This window comes from Halichoerus grypus, chromosome X, assembly GCF_964656455.1.
Source record: "Halichoerus grypus chromosome X, mHalGry1.hap1.1, whole genome shotgun sequence".
Classification (NCBI taxonomy): Eukaryota; Metazoa; Chordata; class Mammalia; order Carnivora; family Phocidae; genus Halichoerus; species Halichoerus grypus.
This window is the reverse complement of record NC_135727.1, coordinates 21,381,331-21,401,601: the sequence shown is the minus strand read 5'-3', so window position 1 is coordinate 21,401,601 and position 20,271 is coordinate 21,381,331. Positions and strand designations below refer to the sequence as shown.

Here is a 20,271-nt window from a genome sequence, read left to right as displayed (position 1 = left end):
ATATTCAGAGCAGTTTTATTTATAAAAACCCCAAACTAGAAATAGCCCCAGTGTCCAGCAACAGGTGAATAGATAAACAAATTGTGGTATATCCATATAATGGACTGATGGTATATTAATACAATGGTATATTAATATACAATATAGTCTGTACCAATATGCAACATATACTATGGTATGTTGCAATAAAGAGGAACAAACTACTGATACCCGCTACAACATGGAGAACCTCAAAAGCGTTATGCTAATTGAAAGAAACCAGACACAAAAGGCTAGATACTGTAATATTTCATTTATTTGAAATTCTAAAAAAGGTAAAACTAACCTAATAGTGAAAGAAAGCAAGACGGTGGTAGTCAAGGGTGGGGCATGGGAGTAAAACTGGCTGCAAGACCCTTCAAGGTAACTTTTCGCCATGAGGCACATGGTGTAAATCGACTGCACGGGTGGTCTTACGTACACAGCCACTTGTAGGGCTCAGAACCTGGGAACATGCACTTTAGGTGGCCCTTGTCTGTAGGCAATATTTGAATCATCCACAATCGGTGTGTCAGTATCATTCTGGTGACCCAACTTCATGCAATTGTGTCTAAGAAATACTACATTGCCACACAGCCCTCTTGGAACTAGGTACCAACCAGGAGTCCCATAGGTGAGAGTCCTGGAGTTATCTGGAACAGCTGGTGGGCCCCAAGCACGGTGGGGGAGGAGTCTAGAGGTTCAAAGAGCACCTTGAAGGGAAGAAACATGGATCACATCCCCTTGTCAACCTGGGACCCACTCTGTACTCTGGGCAGCCCACCCTGATGGTATTGCTGGCCCTGTCTGCTCCCAGGGACTAAAAGGGAACTTTGACAATTTTAAGGAAGGCGTTACAAAGCACAGGACACACACACCCCCACCCCCACGCCCAGATGTAGGCCACAGGGCAGGAGCTCCATTTGCCCAGGCCTAAGGTGGTACTGATTACCTAATCTGAAAATTACCTAATACCTAAGTATATGTATTTGTCAAAACTCATTGAACTGTACACTTACAATAGGTTCACTTTATTATATGTAAATTATACCTCAATAAAGCTGAGAATAATTACTAACAATAAAAAAAAACCCTCTATCTCAGATTCCCAAGACCCACTTCAGATAAAATCAGGTTGTTTTTTGTCTGGATACTCTGGGAAACCCTTATCTTTGGTTCTCATTTACCTATAGGATCATGTCCAAGTCCCTTAGGTTGGCATACTGTGTACTTCCTAACTCAATCCTGACCTATCCCATCAGCCTCAGCTCCTGATACTCCTTTTCCTGCCCCATACTCCAGACACACTGAACTTCAAACCAATCCCTATCACTGAACTTTGAACCAATCCCAATCACTCTCCTTTGCAAATCTGTGCCTCTACATATTAGATTTCCCCTGCTTTAAATGTTCTTCTTTTTTTATAAGATTTTATTTATTTATTTGACAGAGAGAGACACAGCGAGAGAGGGAACACAAGCAGGGGGAGTGGGAGAGGGAGAAGCAGGCTTCCCGCTGAGTAGGGAGCCCGATGTGGGGCTCGATCCCAGGACCCTGGGATCATGACCTGAGCCGAAGGCAGACGCTTAACGACTGAGCCACCCAGGCGCCCCTTGAAATGTTCTTCTAGAGCCACGTCTTCTCCATCCAAGGAATTCTTTCAAGGTCCATCTGCTATGTCACTTTTTTCTGTGGAGCCTTCCCTAACCCCCAAACAGTGCTGGATGATCCCTCCCCGGTACCGCCACAAGTCTTGGGACACAGTTTTTATGACTATGACACTTGTCAACAATGGACTTTCAGCACCTGTCTTGGGGTTTTTCCCATACCAAATTGCAAATTCCTCCAGGGCAGAGACCGTACCTTCTTCAACCCAGCACCTAGCACAATGCCTCTCCTGCCCTAGACTCTCAATACAAGCTGCTGAATGAGTGAGTGGATCAGCGAGCCAATGATTGAATCTGTTCCCTTTTGTGACTCTTCAGTGGGAAGCTTTGTTGGACAGTGTCTTCACCACAAAGAGTGACCTCTAAGCAAGAAATTTTAAGAGCTGACCCAGTCCAGAGAGGAGGAGTATTTGGCCAAGGGTCCATTTTAACCCCTCAGATGATGTCGGTGACGTTTTTCAGGTGGCCCAGGACCTGTATTTGTGAGATGGCCAGCCTTTGTTAGATACCCGCCGTCATCACCGTCGTCATCATCTACCCTTTAGTGGGTCCTTGTTATGTGTCAGGTGCTGACACTTCTTTCTATTACCTCATTTAACCTGCACAAGACCCCTGGGAGAAAGATGCTGTTGGGTTGAACCAATAGGAAATTGGCAATATTCAACCTTTCTTAACTTACAAAATAGCATTTTTGTATGGTTCAACCTGATATTACCATTCCTTTTTTGGAGCTGAGGAAACCGAGGTTCAAGGCGAAGTCCCTCACATACGTTTGATTATCTAGTGAGTGGCTGAGCCCAGAGTTGAATGTCCATGCATCTGACTCCAGAGGCCCGGCTTTCTCCCTCACACTGCTCGCTTCCATCAGCTGTGAAATTCCTGCTTTGTCAGTCCACAGAGGCCAAGAAGTCAGACAGGGGGAACCTGGCTAGGGTTTCAAACACTCTTTTGCAGGAGGGATGAGCTGGCTTGGGCTGCAAATGTTAGCCTTTTAGTGGTCATGTTTTCAATTTCTTTTCATTCGCTCTGTCCTCCAGAAATCCATCTCCTCCACCGTGTGTGCATGTGCGCACGTGCGCGCTCTCTTGCTCTCTCTGTCTCTCTCCGTCTCCCTGTCTCTCTCCCTATCTCCCTCCCCCTGCCCCCTCCCTCTCTCTCCCTCAAGTGAAGAGCCAAGCAGCTGACTCACACACTACACCACAGTTGTCCTGACTTTGTTCACGTAGGCTCAGCCTCTGGAGACCCCCACTAGCCTCAGCACTGTCATTTGGCACCCAGAGAAGCCACTGCATTTTCCCCTCCATGTGGAGATGACTGGACTGAGTGCTGTTGCCCTGGGGAAAACAACCACAAGAGGTTGGCAGCAGCTCAAGTCTGAGGTCAAAGGTGATACCCGGCATCTGAAAAAGCAGTCGGGGAAGTCCGATTAGCTGAGACTTTGGGCCTCGGGCAGAATCGGCAGCGGGCAGTACAGACTTCAATCCCGCCGACGTCTCCCCTGCTCACTTGCTGAGCCCTGTGAGCCACCTGCTGGAACCATAGGCTTGGCAGAGTGTTGGGGGCTGGGAAGGGAGGAGACCTGGTACAGAAGGCAAGGATACCCGCCCCCCCAAGAGAGGTTCACGATGATCCCAGGTCCTGGTGTGATAACAATGACCGAGCATTGCCTGGCATGGAGTTGGGTAAAGAATGGAGACCAGGGCACTGTAGACTTGGGCAGAGCCTCAGACATCAGGTGGGCACGAGAGGCCAGGCTGGGAGTTCAGGCAGACCTCCACGATGTTCCACCTTGAGATGAATGCTGGTGGTTGGTGGGGGGAGTCAGGCTGGCTGGGAGGTGGTCTGGGACTTCAAGCCCCGGGCCACAGGAGGAGAGAGGAAACCAAAAGGGCTACCTCCAAGAACCTTAGAAGCCTCTGGCCTTTCCCAGTATAACTAGAAAGAGAAGCAGGCTGCCCCCGGGGATCTTAATGAAATATAGCTCAAAGGCTTGTCTTCCTGTTTCTTCTCTCATGTGGGGGCTGCCCGAGATGCCTCAAAGCACCCTGGGCCAAAAGTTAGGAGGCCTGGATTCTAGTCCCATCCTTGCTTCCTGGAGCCTTCCCCTTTCTGGGCTTCAGCGTCCGCATCCATATTGGTGATGAGGCAGGATAGGTAGAGTGAAGTTACAGTTTTCAAACTTTTTCCGTTTGGAGCACTTTCTTGAAACCAGGCCTGAGGTGGCAGCTCAACATGTGAGGCAGATGAAAACAGAGCTGTTCAAGCCCCTTCCCCTCCCCAGGGGTTTCCCCAGAACCTTCATGGCACCTCAGATCGCTGGGTTAAGGGGTTTTTTAAAATTTAAATTCAATGAATTAACATATAGCGTATTATTAGTTTCAGAGGTTGAGTTCAGTGATTCATCAGTTGCATATCACACCCAGTGCTCCGCACATCACATGCCCTCCTTAATGCCCCTCACCCGGTTACCCCCTCCCCCAAACCCTCTCCCCTCTGAAACCCTCAGTTTGTTTCTTAGAGTTAAGGGTCTCTTATGGGTCGCCTCCCTCTCTGATTCCATCCTAAAGGGTTTTAAAGATCACCGGGTTAGGGCAGTGGTCCTGTCTTGAGCCTGCCCCAGCATCCCCTGGAGGGCCAGATTGTTGGGCCCACCCCCGGGGTTTCTGATGTTGTGCATATGGGATGGGGCTGAGAATCTGCATTTCTAACAAGTTCCCAGGTGAAGTTGATGTCACTTGTCCAGAGACCACACTGTGAGGACCACTGGGCCATATTACAGCTACAGGCCTTTCTATGATTCATGCCAAATCACTCAATATGTACGTTAATCTACCTCAGACATACTTTCTATGATATTCAAGCGTGGGGGAGCACGTGGCATTGTGCCTGGCACAGAGTTCTCAGTCAGAGCTGGTGGGATCTAATTCTAAATGCCCTGCCTAGAAGTCTCTTTAAGTGTAAAGCCAGCTAGTGACTGGTCAAGGGATAGACAGAGGCAGAAACCTTTCCTTTAATGAATTTACAGTCTGTCAGGTCCCTCTACCCACCAGGAAATAACACCTCCGCACTAATTCCACCAACAGAGGTTATTTCATGTTAAGCATTATCCTTTCCAGACGTTCTCTTTTTTCCATGTAAACTCCCTAGCAAAGGGGTAACAGTTTGGTCCCTGACCCCTCCGTGTTTCTATCCTCTCTGAGTTCTTCCAGGCCAAAGACCTTACCTGTACCACTCTTCCCAGCATCCCCCATGGCTCCTAGCCCACTACCGGGCAGAGAAGGCGCTTGCTACAAGTTTGCCAAATCGAATCAAGGAAGCACGGGGGCCCCAACTGGACTCCCCCTCACACACCCATGCAGACCACCAATCCTCGTATCGTGCCTGGCTCAAAGTCCCCAGTCCCAGCCTCTGGTCAAGGCTGCTCGCTCGGGGACGTTGGAAAGGATGAAATGGGGCGGGGGGGATGCTTCTCCGGCCGCATTCACCTGGCACTGCCACCCCTGGGGGGTTTTGTGAACGAGCTCCAGGAATGTATGGGGCCTCCCATTCCCCACATCCTCCTCTTCAGCCTTGCCACTTTCTTAAATAAATTGGCACTGACCCTGATGACAGACCTGATCATTTCCTTTTGCTTCGTGATTGTGTTAAGTGACTGCCAAAGGCCTGTTCCTGAACAGTCAGCACATTCCTCGGGACAGCGAGTGGGAGCCCATCTGCTTCCTTTCCTTTATTGTGCTATTTTAGCTTCAATTTCCCATTTGGACAGGAGCGTCTTCCAGCCGGGGGTGGGGAAGGGGAGAGGGTGGGGAGGAGTGCCACAGCTTTCCTTCATTTTTTCATTCATCTTCCGGTTTCTCTGGAAATAAATCAACAATAATCATCCTACGTGCCAGGCACTACTCTAAGCTCTCTACACGTGTTCACACGCTTAATCTTGATAACACCATGGTGAAGAAGGTACGACTATGATCTCCATTTCTCATGTGGGGAAACTGAGGCACGGAGAGACAAAATGCCCTGCCCAAGGTTGCACAATATGTGCTAGAGCTGGGATTGAGCCCAGATAGGTCTGGCTCTGGAGGCTGGGCTCTTCCCCATCGGCTCTACCACCTTGCAGGGCTTGGATTCTTGAGGCTCTCGACCTGGGCCCAGAGATATCTGAGGCCATGGCCTCTTGCCCTCTTCACTGTCTGTCAGCAGGACCTAAGGTCACGTGCATTAAAAATGGAATTCCTTGCATAGCACAAGGTGTACCCCACCCCTTGCCAATGACCCACTCATCTAGTATCTAAACTCCCAGATCCTAGGCCAACAGGAGAATGTGGACTCTACCCTAGGGTTAGTTGCACGGGGCTGATGTAATAGTGCAAAATGGCGTTGGGAATCTAGTACTCACTGTGTGCTCTTCTCTTCAGATATCACCTCAACATCCCACAGGAACCCTCAAGCAGGTTTCAGGGAGGAACTGAGGCTCACAGAGCTCCCAGGCAACCACAGACCTACCACTTGCGCACTTCGTCACTACGTTAGATATTAAATAAGTAAGTCGCATTCACTGAGTGTCGGGTGGTACCTAAACATCCTCTTGCATTGATTCATTCAATCTTCACAAGAACCCTATGAAGTGGGTACAATGATTACCCCTATTTCCCTATTTCACAGATGAGGAAGCTGAGGCATGGAGAGGTCAAATAACTGGCCCAAGGTCACACAGTCAGGAAGTGGTAGATCTGGGATTTGAACCCAGACTGTTAACTTACACTGTTGGACCCCTGATGTATGGTCTTAACCACCACACTAAGCTACCTCCTGGCATTGAGGCCACCTCAGGGCCCTTGAGGGGTCGTGTTACCATAACCCCCTCCACCTCTTCTTCTCCATCTCTCCCTGTTATCCCAGGTATATTTCCAAATAACCATAACTGGAGGCTCTGGAGTCAGACAATCTGGGGTTCAAATTGCAGCTCTGCAATTCACTAGCCCTGTGACCTCTCTTTTTTTCTGTGCCTCAGTTTCCTGACCTGTAACACAGGGATAATAATGGTAATGACCTCATAGGGTGGTTGCAAGCCTTTAGGTCAAATAGGGTAGATTCTCCCAGCCCCACCACCACCTCTTCTTCTCTAGGCCAGCTTCAGTGTCCTGCGGAGGGAAGTGGTGCTTCACGCCCTTGCACTTATCAGTCTCACCCTCCGTGTCGTCTCTTCCTGTCCCAAATGAAAGACAGCCTTCAGTTACAGATTCCCTAGGCTTTTCAAAACTTGTGATTACAATTCCTCCCAGGAGATCAGAGAAACCCATTTCCCTAGCAGTCTAAGCAGGAATTCTATTGTCGTTTGGTAACTCAAACATGGCCAAGGTGGCCCAGCCCATCTCCTTTCCTCCCTGCCCTTAGTATAAGGAAAGAAGAGACACTTCACTGAAACATAATCACCCGCATGTCATGGCCAGAGTCTCCCAGAGAGAAATTCACAGCAAAGAAAGACATCCCTTTCAGCTATCTATTCGGAATCCGAGAATGCCTTGCTACACCAGTGGCTCTGGAAGCGAGCTTCTCCTTCTTGCCTTCTTTACAGAAAGTGTAGAAGTACTGGGCAGGGAATATGAATGACCCAGTATCTTTCCCCACCTTCCTCAATGTCTTTGTCCTATAATTCTAGTCTTCTCTAGTTGTCTAGTGTCTCGTGTCTTTAGCTCAGTGGGTAGAGCACAGGGCTACCTATAAGCAGTCAAGACAGTCAGGATTAGAAACGGAAAGCCCCTTCACTTAGTTCTTCATTCCCAGTCGGAGCCCTGACCCTGATCTCTGACTGTCCTTAATCTTTTTCACGGGCTGAGTATACGATTGCAGGATGAGGCAACTCAAACCTAGAGAGATAAAGCAACTTGGGCTGCATCACACAGAAGCAGTCCTCCAGTCCAGCCATATCCCGACCATGAACCTTCAGCCCATGTTTTTTAGCCACAGAGGACAGACTGCAAGCATGTGGATGTAAAGTGCAAAGGGATCCCTAAGTCTAAGGTTCCAACTCAAGGACAGGTGAGTGGACAGCACATTTTTATCTCCGAGGGAGAGCCCACTGCTCCAGTCTTCCTAGAGTGCTGGGGATGTTAAAAAGAATTCTTGCCTAGGGAGAATGATTTGAATGATGAAAGAAATCAATAAATTGTTATTGAATGTAGTCTAATCTCACTTACTCAAACTAATGGAGGTAACCCTTCAAATTAGTGAGCCATTTGTATTGTAGGTTACTTGTAAAGAAATGAAGTTTTATTGCTTTGAATAATTCACAGTTACTCCAAGTAAGCTAACAAATTGTAGCCTAATCGAGACTTGCCTTAATGAAAAAAAAAAAAAAAAAAGAATCCCCAGCATCAATCAGTTGTATGCAAATGGTGCTTCCAAAGGAGTGATAAGATTTGTTGCCTAGAGTATGGAAATACAGTGCATGGAGTCCATTTATTCAGATGGCTCTTTCTGCCAAGAGTGGGCAAAGTAGGGCCAGGTAGGGCCCAAGACTACTCATGGTACTCATGGAGTGTCTTCTAAATGAGGTTTTACTGAAAAAGGAAATGATCGGAGAGTGACCTTAGATGTAGCAGGTGCAATCTGTCTACTGATGGAATAAAAGATGGTTTTGGAATACTGTCACTTCCTTTCATTTTTTTTTCCCTAAGAAGACATTAGACCAAAAAAAAGAAAAGTTACCAAGGCAAGTCTAGTACCTCAGTGTTTTGTTAAAACCCGGAACAAACATTAAGGGGAAAAAAATCTGAAGGTCGCGGAAGGGAAATAAACAAGAAGAGTAAGTAAAGCATGAATCATCCGTTACCACCTGATGGCTCCTTAAAAATAAAAATAAAGCCTTGGAAGGAAATAAAGTCCATGCCACAGTTTGGCATTTTGCTAGAGGACCTGGCACAGACTCTGTGCTCTTTTATTTCACAGAAGGAATTGGCCTTTGGCTTCTGACTTGGATTGCCTTTTCCCTCAAGGCCTCACAGAGCTCAGGGCACCCACTTCTCTCTTGGACACTCGGAGGGAAGATAGAAGAAGTGCATTTTATCTGCATGTATTTAATTACTTTCGCCTCGTTTCCCAAAAGCTTGGAAGGGGCTTACAACAATAAAAAATGATAAAATAGAAACAGAGAGTCATGACCAGGAGAAATATCAATAGAACTTTTAAAAATCAAGTGTAAAAAAACCTCAAAGGCCATATAGAGGTGAACTACGGGGAACTAAACAAAACAAAACAAAACGACCCAAAAAACAAAAGCAGAATTGAGATTCAACCTAGCTCAGTCCAATGGACCATCTCCTGAAAGAACACAGGCTCCCCAGATGGACCTATTTATAAGTGTGATCTTGGGCCAGATATCTAACTTCTCTGAGCCGCAGTTCCTCATCTGAATGATGGACCGAATAATAGATATTATCTATTCCGTAGAGTGTTATGAGGATTCCATGTCTGTAAACCATTGATCCCCACTATCTGGCAGAGATAGTAATGGTAGTAAAAGGTAGATATGAGAATCGATACGAAGACAACTTCATTATGTGATACAAAGCATTTGCCCATGATGGTATCTTGTTTGATCCTCACACCAGCCAGGATTTGGGCCCACGGTTATAGGGAAGGAAGAGTGGAGGAAGGGGGCAGTCTTTACTGGAAAGCTTCCAGCAGGAGGTGGTATTCTAGTTGGATCTTCTGAAGGACAGGTAGGACTTGAGGAGATGGAACTGAAGTACAGATTAAGAATGAGACGGCAGTGTATAGGAACAGTAGGAAGACCCTCCCTACTAGAGCAGAGGGACAGGTAGGAAATAAGGGTAGGGAGGGGAAGATAGGGCAGGATGGGCTCACGGAATTGCTTGGCTCTAGCCAGATGGTGAAGGAATTTGGGCCGCATTTGACAGGAAATGGAGAGTCATTGAAGGATTCTGAGCAGGTTGAGCAGGGGAAGGATGTGACATGTTGAAAGGGATGTTTTCAAAGGTGGAGTCAGTCTGCTGCTGTCTGCTATGTGCAGGCTGGGGTTGGGGGTTGGGAGGAGGCAGAGACTGGCAGACCAGCTGCAGTGACCCAAGGAAGGGACAGATGGTGAGAGCGCGAGCTAAAGCAACAGGGATGGAGAAGACAGGAGATTGCACGAAGGAACACCTGAGAGGCAATGATTTGCAATTGATGCACTTTCCTTCTAGACTCAAACTGTGCATACCTTGTTCATCCTTGCGTCCACCAGGATTTAGCATAGTGTTTGACACATAGTAGGTGCTCAGGGAGTGCTGAATGAATGTATTCACGCATGCCTCCATGCAGACAAACACTGAATAAGAATAAGAATGGTTGCTTGGTCAACAATAAGCAATAGTACAAGAAAAACAAAATAGAGGACTGCCCCTGAAATCTCATTGCCTTAACTTTCTTTCACTGTCCCTGGACTTACACTGACAGTCTGGGGTAGGAAGGCAGCCCAGAAAAGAGCCAGAGCAGGCTGGGAAAGATGACCCCTAAAGCAGAACACAGATAGGCATGAATGCTCTGTAGGAAGCTCATCCCTCGGATAGTTCACACAATACAGGAACACCCCAAAGCAGGTAAATTATGGATGAGAGGAGGTTTTTTTTAAATGGGGATATTTACCTTACAAGAGAATTAACTGAGAATCCATTTGAAGTAGCAAACTGCCTTGCTTTTATATATAATTTGGGACCAGGATTTGACCTACTGAAACTGTGTTTCCATCCAACATAAAGTACAGTAGTGATTTAAAAAAAACAAAAACAACCTGATTTGGGAGTCCAGAGACCTAATCTTGGGTCTAGGCTAGTAGCAGAGGGTACGGTGGTTAATCGCATAGGTGCTGGAGTCAGGCTGGGTTTACATCCTCGTGCACCTTGGACAAGTGGCTTAGGCTTTCTGAGCTGCCGTTTCCTCATTTGTAAAATGTGTTGATACAACATCTGATTCTGCCCCATAAGGTTATTGTGAGGACTAAGTGGGGGTAATGTATGTAATGTGTTCAGCAGTACCCATAAGGTTTCGGTAAGTGTTGACTTTTACTTTGAATCCTAACTATATGACCCTAGGCAAGTCATTTCTCCTCCCCTGGGCCTTGGATTCCTCCTGAGCCTGAGGCTTTTTTCATTCGGACCTTAGGGACATATTCCTTACCTGTATCACAAATTCATCATCTAACACACATAAGGGTATCCACCCTCTAGGGTCCCCAGTTGATAACTCTGCCCTTAGAAGGACCATTGGGACTCCAAGAAAAGTGAGAAAGCCCAAACACATACAAGACTAGGATAGATGTATATTCTTTAATATACTTTGTAAATATCGCAACTCAGTCAGCTATCACCCCTAAATTCTAGCCCCTTCTGCCCCTCCCAAGCCGCCCTACTTCCTTAATCATCTTCATCCCAGGCCCCAAGGGAGAGGAAGCCGAAGAGTACTCCTCTGCTCTGGACAGCTTCCCTAGCCCACCCTGCATTTGGAATTAGGACCCCAAGTTCTTCCTTTAGGTTTCTCTTCCCCACCCCCACCCCCACGCCAACCCAGGGAACTGCAATCACATCAACCTCTGCTGCCCTCTGCTGTCTGGATCCAGATGTGCTGGCTCCAGTTAGGTTAAGTCAGCATCCATGCACCTACCAGTTTCTCCAGCCCCTATCTGCCTCCCTGACCTTAGGGATAAAAGGCGGTGTCTTCTGCACCACCCACACTCTGCCCTAATCAACACAAATACACACACAGTCGTCCCTATTCAGACCCAACATATCAAAGCCACAGCTGGTGTGGTCCGTGAGTGTGGAGCTGTCGTCTTCAGCAAAGAAGGTGAGCTGCTAGAGCCAGCCAGATTCTAAGTCTCCTTCTTAAGCATTCCCCAACCATTTATTGAGCGTTTGCTGTGTGCAGGGCGCTATGCTAAGCGTTGCACGTGCATTATCTTACTGAATCCTGGCAACGGCCTTGCAAGTAGGGAAAATTATTATTATCCCCATCCTACAGATGAACTGAGACTCAGAGAAGTGAATATCTTGCTTAAGGTCACAAAGCTAGTGAGTGGCAGAGATGTGGCAGTTGTCACAGATGCTGGTTGGTTTGTCTGCCTCCGTTCTCCTGTTACAAAACTAGCCCCCGCACCGTGGCCAGTGGTGAAGACATAGACTCTGGAGCTAGAGGGATCTGGCTGGCTCGAGCAGCTCACCTTCTTCAGCGAAGCCAACAGCTCCACACTCATGGACCACACCAGCTGTGCTTCGGTATGGTGAGTCTGAATGGGAAAGACTGCGTGTGCACTTGTGTTGATTAGGGGGAGAATGCAGGTGTGGAAGACACCCACAATGACCTTTAGATGTACTTACGAGGTGGATATGACAAAATATGTCGATCAATTGCAAGTGAAGACAGGAGAAAGGGAAGGGTCTGAAATAACTCTCAGGATTCTGGCTCAGACAACTGGGTGGATAGGGGCGTCCATCATTGAGATAGGAACAGTGAAGATGATTGGATGAGGAAAGTGATGGGCTGCGGGAGAAATGAAGAGATCCATTTTGGCCATGGTGAGCGTGAGATATCCAGGTGGAGGTGGTCAGTGGGCGTTTGGTTTTACAAGTTGCGAGCTTAGGAAAGAGGTCCGGGTTGGCATCACCTTGTAGATGGGAGATTTTCCAGGGAGAGTGAGATGCAACAGAAAAAAAGAGGGCCGAGGTAAGAGCATCCACATTTGAGGGGAAGGTAGAATAAAAGGAGTGTAGGTAGGGGACTAAGAAGCAGCGCCATGGATAGAGGAAGAAAACCAGGAAAAACTGTGAAGGAAGTCAGTGAAAGAGAAAGTTTCAAGGAGGGAACAGTCCTACCAGATCATCTACCACAGAGAGGTCAGTGCGCTCAAAATGGTCCTTTAGATTTTGTCATTAGAAGACGGTTCTGTTTATCTATTGCTATATAAAAAAAAAAGTCACCTTAAAACCTAGTGGCTTCAAACAACAAAAATCTGTGTATTATTCTATTATCTCTCATGGTTTTTATGGGTTAGGAATTTGGGGGACTAGACAGTCTGGCTCAGGGTCTCTCACACAGTTGTAAGTGAGAGTGGCCCGAGCTGGAACACTATGGGGAGGGAGGTGGCTGGAGCAGCTGGAAGCTGCCTGAGCATCAATCTCAATCTCTCTCTCTCTCTCTCTCTCTCCAGATGGTCTCAGGGCCTCTCCAAAATGCCTCCAGAATGGGCTACTTTGAGCTTCCTCATAGCCTAGAGGTCTCAGGGTAGGTTTCCATACACCAACAACAAACAAGCCACAAAGAACTTAAGAAAATAATTTCATTTATAATAGCATGAGAAGATCTCTATCAATAAATATATAAACAAGGAAGTGAAATTCTTATATACTGAAAAGTACAAAACATCGCTTACCAAAACAAATGAAAGAAGGCCTTGGAAAGACATCCTTTGCTCATGGACTGGAAGACTTAATATTGTGAAGATGGTAGTATTGCCCAAAGTGAGCTAAAAATTCAATGCAATCCCTATCAAAATTCCAATGGCCTTTTTGTGCAGAAAAGGAAGCTGAGCATCCAATTCATATGAAATTACAAGGGGGTTTGATGGCCCAAACAATCTTGAAAAAGAAGAATAACGCTGTAGGACTCACACTTTCTGGTTTCAAAGCTTACCACAAAGCTACAGTAACCAAAACAGTGTGGTACTGGAATAAAGACAGACAGAAAAGCCAATGGAATAGAACAGAGTCCAGAAATAAACACTAACACTTATGGCCAATTGATTTCTGACAAGGGTGCTCAGGTCATTATACAAAAATTAACTCAAAATGAGCCAATGACCTAAATATAAGAGAAAAAAAATTATAAAACCCTTAGAAGAAAGCATGGAGGTAAATCTTTATGACCTTGGATTTGGCAAAGGGTTCTTAGATATGACACCAAAAGCCAAGCAACAAAAGAACAAAAAATAGATAAACTGGATTTCATCAAAATGATAAACTTTTGTTCATCAAAGGGCATTGTCAAGAAAGTGAAAAGATAACCTACAGAATGGGAAAAGATATTTGAAAACCATGTCTCCGATAAGGGCCTAGTGTCCAGGATATATAAATAACTCTCACAAATCAAACCAATTTTAAAACGGGCAAGGGACTTGAATAAACATTTCTCCAAAGAAGATATCCAAATGGCCAAAAAGGGCATGAAAAGATGCTCAGCATTATTAATCCTTAGGAAAATTCAAATCATAACCATGAGATAACACTTCATACCTATTAGTATGGCTATCGTTTAAAAAAAAAAAAAAAGGAAAAGAACAAGCATTAGCAAGGGCATGGGGAAATTGAAGCCCTTGTACATTGCTGGTAGGAATTTAAAATGGTGTGGAAAATAGTTCAGTGATTCTTCAAAAAGTTAAACATAGAATTACCCTATGACCCAGCAATTCCACTTCTAGGTATATACTCCAAAGAATTGAAAACAGATGTTAAAACAAAAACTCATACATGAATGTTCATAGCAGCACTCTTCACAATGGCCAAAAGGTGGAAACAGCCCAAATTTCCATCAGTGGATGAATGGGTGAACAAATTGTGATATATCCATACAACGGCATATGATTCAGCCATAAAAAGAATGAAGTACTGAAACATGGGTGAACCTTGAAGACATTATGCCAGGTGAAAGAAGCCAGAAAGGAAAGGTCACATAGTGTATGATTCCACGTATTCGGAAATGTCCAGAATTGGTAATTCTACAGAGACAGAAGGTAGATTAGTTGCTGCCAGGGGCAGGGAGAAGGGGGAGGAAATGAGTACGGGGTTTCATTGTGGAGTGATGGAAATGTTTTGGAACTACACAGGGGTGATGGTTGCACAACACTGTGAATATATTAAATGTCACTGAATTGTTCACTTTAAAATGGCTGATTTTATGTTATGTAAATTTCACCTCATTTTTTTTTTTTTAAGAAAAAGGAGTATTTTGGCAAGCGAGGCAGGAGCCATACCGACTTTTCTGATCTAGCCTCAGAAGCCACATGGTGTCACTTTCACCATACGTTATTGGTCAAAACAGTCACAAAAATCCACCCAGCTTCAAAGGGAGTAGACATAGTCCCCCACTCCCAAGGGGAGAACACCTCAAAGGTCATTGCTGACTCTAACAAGAGCACCTGTGGTGGAGTCATAGGGGCTGAAATCAGGCCACGGTGGGTGAGGGTGAGGGTGGAAAACTTGACAGAAAGGCATAAAATACCTGAATCAATGAAGAGACATGGTATGTTCCAGAATAAGAAGGCCCAGTCTTAGAAAGATAGACATTCTCTCCAGATTAATTCATACATTTAATACAATCTCAACTTGAATCAATAACAGAATTTTGTCGGGCTTGAGGAGCTGATCTTGAGATCACCTAAAGAAAAAACTGCAATTATGACAAAGTAATATTTGGGTTTTTGTTTGTTTGTTTTTGGTTTAGGTTTTTTTTTTTTTTTGACCATTTGTTTATTTCTAAAACGTGACTAGAGGACCTTTTTTTCTTTTTTAAAGAGAGAGAGCGGGGAGGGGCAGAGGGAGAGGGAGAGAGAGAGAATCTTTAAGCAGGCTCCATGGAGCCCGAGGTGGGGCTCGATCTCAAAACCAAGAGTTGGATGCTCACCCGGCTGAGCCACCCAGGCGCCCTGACAAAGAAGTACTTCTAAAGGGGGAGGAAGGCTTGTACTAGCAGCTCTCAAAACAAAACATAAACTATATTAATTAAAACAGTGGGATGTTGGCACAAATCAATCCATTGGACAAAATAGAGTCTAGTACAGCCCCGTGAATGCATATTGTAAATCGGTGAGAAAGCTGTACTAGTCAATAAGTGATGTTGGGATGATTAACTGTCCAAATTAGAAAAAGAAACCCCAAATCACGTTGGATCTGTACCTCTTACCATATCCAAATATGAATTCTAGATGAAATAATGAGCTAAATACACATGCACTCTCTCTCTTTCTGTCTCTCTCTCACACACACACACACACATGCACACAAATAAAAAACTCTATAAGAAAATGTGGGATAATATTTCCTTTTCAAGTAGATCACAAATCCTAGAAATCATAAAATAATACCTTGATAGATTTTTTTTTTACTGCATAAAAAACTATGTCTTTAAAAGACAAAGCTAAAAGGGAGAAAATATTTGTGGCATACGAATATTTGTAATATGTCAAACCTATAATGGAGAAATATGTAAAATATATGAAGATCTTTTTAAACCAATAAGAAAGACAAACAACCCAACAAGAAAATGGGCTAAGGAAAGAAACAGGTATTCAGAGATGTAAAAATAAAAGACAAATAAAACATACAGAAACATAGTCAACCTTTAGTAGCAATAGGGTAAATACAAATAAAACAACAAGAAACCAATTTTCACCCATCAAGTTGAAAAAAATCTTTTAAAATTGATGACATCCGTGTTGATTAGGTTGTGGAAACAGTTATTTTCATACCCTGTTGGTATCAATGTGACCTGGCATAGCTTTTCTTGGATGGCAGTTTGATAGAATCTACTGACATGAGAAATGCATACTTTCTACTTCTAGATGTGGCTCCTAGAGAAATCTTTCTACGTGTGCAAAGATTTTCAGTGCACTTGTTTGAAATAATGCAAAGTCAGAAACAACTAGAAGATCCATCGGTCATGGAATGCAGGCAGGTTAGGGGTCTGAGGACCAGGGTAAAAGTCTGGAATTGCCTACGAGGGCAGCAGGAAAGGGAGCTGACCCAGGACAAGTAAAAGGATTGCCGGGTAGCATCAAGAGGCCTGCTGACATGGGGCACCATGAATCTGGAGTGACTCCAACCCACAGAGGTGTGATATTTTCTCCTATGAAGAAGGCAAATAGTTCAAATGCCCTGGGGTTTATTCATTCATTCAACAAATATTTACAAGTGCCTACTAAGTGCCAGGCAGCGTTTCTAGGCTCTGGGATACAGCAGTGAACAAAATAAACAGTCCCTACTTTCATGGAGCTTGCATACTAGTGAGAGAGAAATAGGCAAACAGATAATGTATTGTCAGGTAAATGCTCTCAAGGTAAATAAAGCAGAATAAGAAGATAAAGAATGACAGAGGCACGGTTCAAATAAGATCAGGGAAGGTCTTTCCGTGGAGGTAACATTTGAATAGAGGTCTGAAGGAAGTAAAGTGAGCCACGTTGATATCTGGAAAAAGAGCATTCCTATTAGTGGGAACAGTGTGTGCAAAGGCCTTGGGGTAGGAGTGTGGTTTACTTGAAGATGGAGATTGGCAGGATGGATGTAGTGGAAGGACAGAGGTACAGAAACGTTAAATGTGCTAATTAAAGGGAAGTTGGAGTGATGGATTAGGTTACCTGGACCAAATAGGGAGGGAAGTGAGACTGGGGATGCTGATAAATGGATAGGAAGAGCGTAAGGTAAATGACAGGAAATTTTGGTGAGGTAAAAAAAGCAGGTATGATAGGAGTAAGGAAGAGAGGACTATTGACAGAAGGATAAGAGGATGTGGCCAGAGAATGGGAAGCTGGAGTTCACTGTATCAGAGAATGGCAATCCCAAGCAATGACAAGGCTCAAGATGCTGTTTGTGGTGTGGGAGGTTGAGGAGAAGTGGAGGAGAAAGGCTTTGAATTGAGGGGCTTGAACTTGAAGAACCAGGACATCAGGTAGATTGTTGAAAGGAAACTTGATGTCACGCAGGGTAACAGCAGACGTGAGGGGAAGAGGCAGCCATGAGCCACGATCCTCTCCACGACTGAGGAAGTGTTGGGAGGCAGATGGTGGGATCTATGACAAAGGCAGTAAGAGGACTGATAGGGAAATTCAACCTAGCAAGGGGGTCAGGGCAAGCTTCCCAGATGAAGTGACACTTGAGGTGAGACTTGAAGGAGAAGGAGTTCATGGGGCAAGAGAGGAAGGAAGGGCATTCCAGGTGGAGAAAAAAGAACAAGCAAAGGCCCTGTGGCTAGATGGGGCATGATGAATATTCGAGACTGATGGAAGGGCAGTGTGGTTGACATGGACCCAGTGAGGAGAGAGGCATAAGCTGATAGAGAAGTAAAAAGGGATCAGGCTACCAAAGACAGATGGTTGGGAGAGTGCCCAAGGACCACCAAATAGAGGCTTTATGTGGAATTGACTGGAACCTTGGTGAGCCACGGTGGTACTCTAACCACACGTAGTGCAAGGCCTCTGAGGGGGCAGCATAGGTTTGCACCATGACTTACTGAGCTTAGCGCTCAGCCAGGGCTCAGGATCTGACCCACTCTGTGCCCACAGAACCAAACCAAACTAACTGGCTCACAAGGGGCTCCAGCCAGGCGCACTGTGCCTCGCTAACAAAGTTCCTGGACCATAACCACCACCTTATTCCATGAGGAGAAGGAGCCTCCTGCTGGAAGGGAGCTGCCCACTGCATCCTCTAATCACGGCAAAGGGAAGCCCAACCCTCGCTCTGAGGGGATAAACCCCCTTCCTGCTGCCTGGCCAGCTGGGGGGTGAGGTTCTGGGTCTCATCACGGCAAAGACCAGCTTCTATGAAACTGACTCATGCCTCCACCCCCTGTGACCGCCCCTATATTTATACACATGCGCCCGCACACACCCTCCCCGGGACAGAGTCCAGAAGATGGGGGAGGGGTGCCTGCTTGGTTTATTTGCTTCCAGGGTTGACACTTCAACCCAGCTGATCTTTGCTATATTAACTGCCATTTCAGCAGTGCTGGATGCCAGGGGCAGAGAGGTCAAGGTACAGACGACACCCGTTTTCGCTGTAGTTACCTATTTGACTTCACCCACCCTCATACCGCATTGACTCTTTATGGCAAGCATGTTCTGAGATCTTCACAAACATGAACTCATTTAGTCCTCATCATCTTGCTAAGAAATTAGTCCTAGGGACGCCTGGGTGGCTCAGTTGGTTAAGCAACTGCCTTCGTCTCAGGTCATGATCCCGGGGTCCTGGGATCGAGCCCCGCATCGGGCTCCCCCTGCCCTGCAGGGAGCCTGCTTCTCCCTCTCCCTCTGCCTGCCACTCCCCCAGCTTGTGCTCTCTCTCTCTGTGTCAAATAAATAAATAAAGTCTTAAAAAAAAAAAAAAAAAGAACTGAGTCCTAGTATTACCGCATTTCACAGGTGAGGAAACTGTGGGCTCAAAGAAGCGAAGTCACTTGCCCGAGACCACGAAGCCAGTGGGTGACAGAGCTGGGACTGAAACCCCGGCAGTCTGGCTCCACTGGGGAAGGCAGGGCTGTCTGACCTAAAAGGCTGTCTTCGGGGTCCCTCCTCGGCATGACCCCATCAAGTCCACCTGCTCGCCCTTCAGGATGGCTATCACAGTGCACAAGGGGCTATAGGGCGTCTGGGGGGACATTTCCCCCATCCTCTGGTCTCTGGGAATCATGTCGTTCCCAGTCCTGGAATGGGGCTGAAGGGGACAGAGAAAAGACAGCGGGAGGGTCAGCGGTCCCAGAGCCACACAGGGTTCTCACAGTCCTCGTCCCTGGCCTATCCTCTAAGGCTGTGCCCTCTGCCTTTACTCCTGGAGGTGGAGTTCACTGAAGCTCCTCACTCATTTCAGTTCCCCTCCTTCAGGGAGTCCCATGAAGACCCCCTTCCCCTCTTCCAAATGGGTCTATTTTATTGTATTTGGATGGATTACTTGAAAGCCACCTTACACTTAAACTTGTGGATGGGAGCAGAGTGTAAATACACTAAAAATAAAATCAAAAGTTTGCCTCTGGGGCCCCTCATTGGGACCTTGCCAATGGCTAGGTAAGTACCTGTCCATTGGGTCTGTTTGGCTCTCGGAAGTATTGCTTTCTGGCCGAGCGTTCTAGAGACATTTACTGGGAGCTGCCTATAGGCGCTGGTGCAGCGAGCTGCCCGCTGGTGCCCTGCGTGTGGAGACGAGCTGCCCGCTGGTGCCCTGCGTGTGGAGACGAGGGCTGGGCCCGTATTCCCCACTTCCCCTGTAGGGACTCATGCTGGTTAGGAGTGATCCATACTTCAGGGGAACCAAAGCCTTGTTCTAGAAGCTGTGGCAGAAAGGACATGTCCAGTTCACCAAATGCATCTTCTGGGAGCCCCCAAACTCCCCTTTTTCAGTCTTTTTCCCTCGTCAGTGGCATGCCCTGATCCCTCCAAATGGGGCCTTCATTCCCTCCCACGTAGGAATGGCTCCAAGGGCTGAGTGGTGAGTGGGCGCCCCCCCCATCCCAGCCATCCCGGGAGAAGGGCGGGCTTCCTCAGCCAGTGGCTGGCGGCTCTTTTACAGAGTGGGCTCTCCTGAGGGGACTCACCCCAGCTGAAGAAAGTAGCTCCCCAGCTGCAACCAGCTTCCCCGAGGCGTGCAGTGGGGCTTCCCAAACACTAGGGAGAGAGGACACTGGCTTTTTCCGAGACAGGCCAGCTCAGAGGAGGAGGAAGGATAAACATTCCTCTCGGAGCCAGAGCCTGGGGTGGGGGAGCTAATGGGAAACAGCTTGCTGGAAGGAGGGGGACAGAATTCGGGAATGACGGGGGCAGGCTGCTGAAGAGGGG

General features: G+C 46.5%; 1 long non-coding RNA gene across 1 annotated transcript; it reads right to left on the bottom strand.

The window, feature by feature from the left end:
* Nucleotides 1–4,380: 4,380 nt before the first annotated feature.
* On the bottom strand, nucleotides 4,381–20,181 carry LOC144380421 (uncharacterized). The gene is made up of 3 exons (XR_013444557.1): nucleotides 20,031–20,181; nucleotides 9,907–10,014; nucleotides 4,381–5,541 (listed from the first exon to the last, which is right to left on the bottom strand). It is a non-coding gene; the product is annotated as an uncharacterized LOC144380421 (long non-coding RNA).
* Between the last annotated feature and the right edge of the window lie 90 nt (nucleotides 20,182–20,271).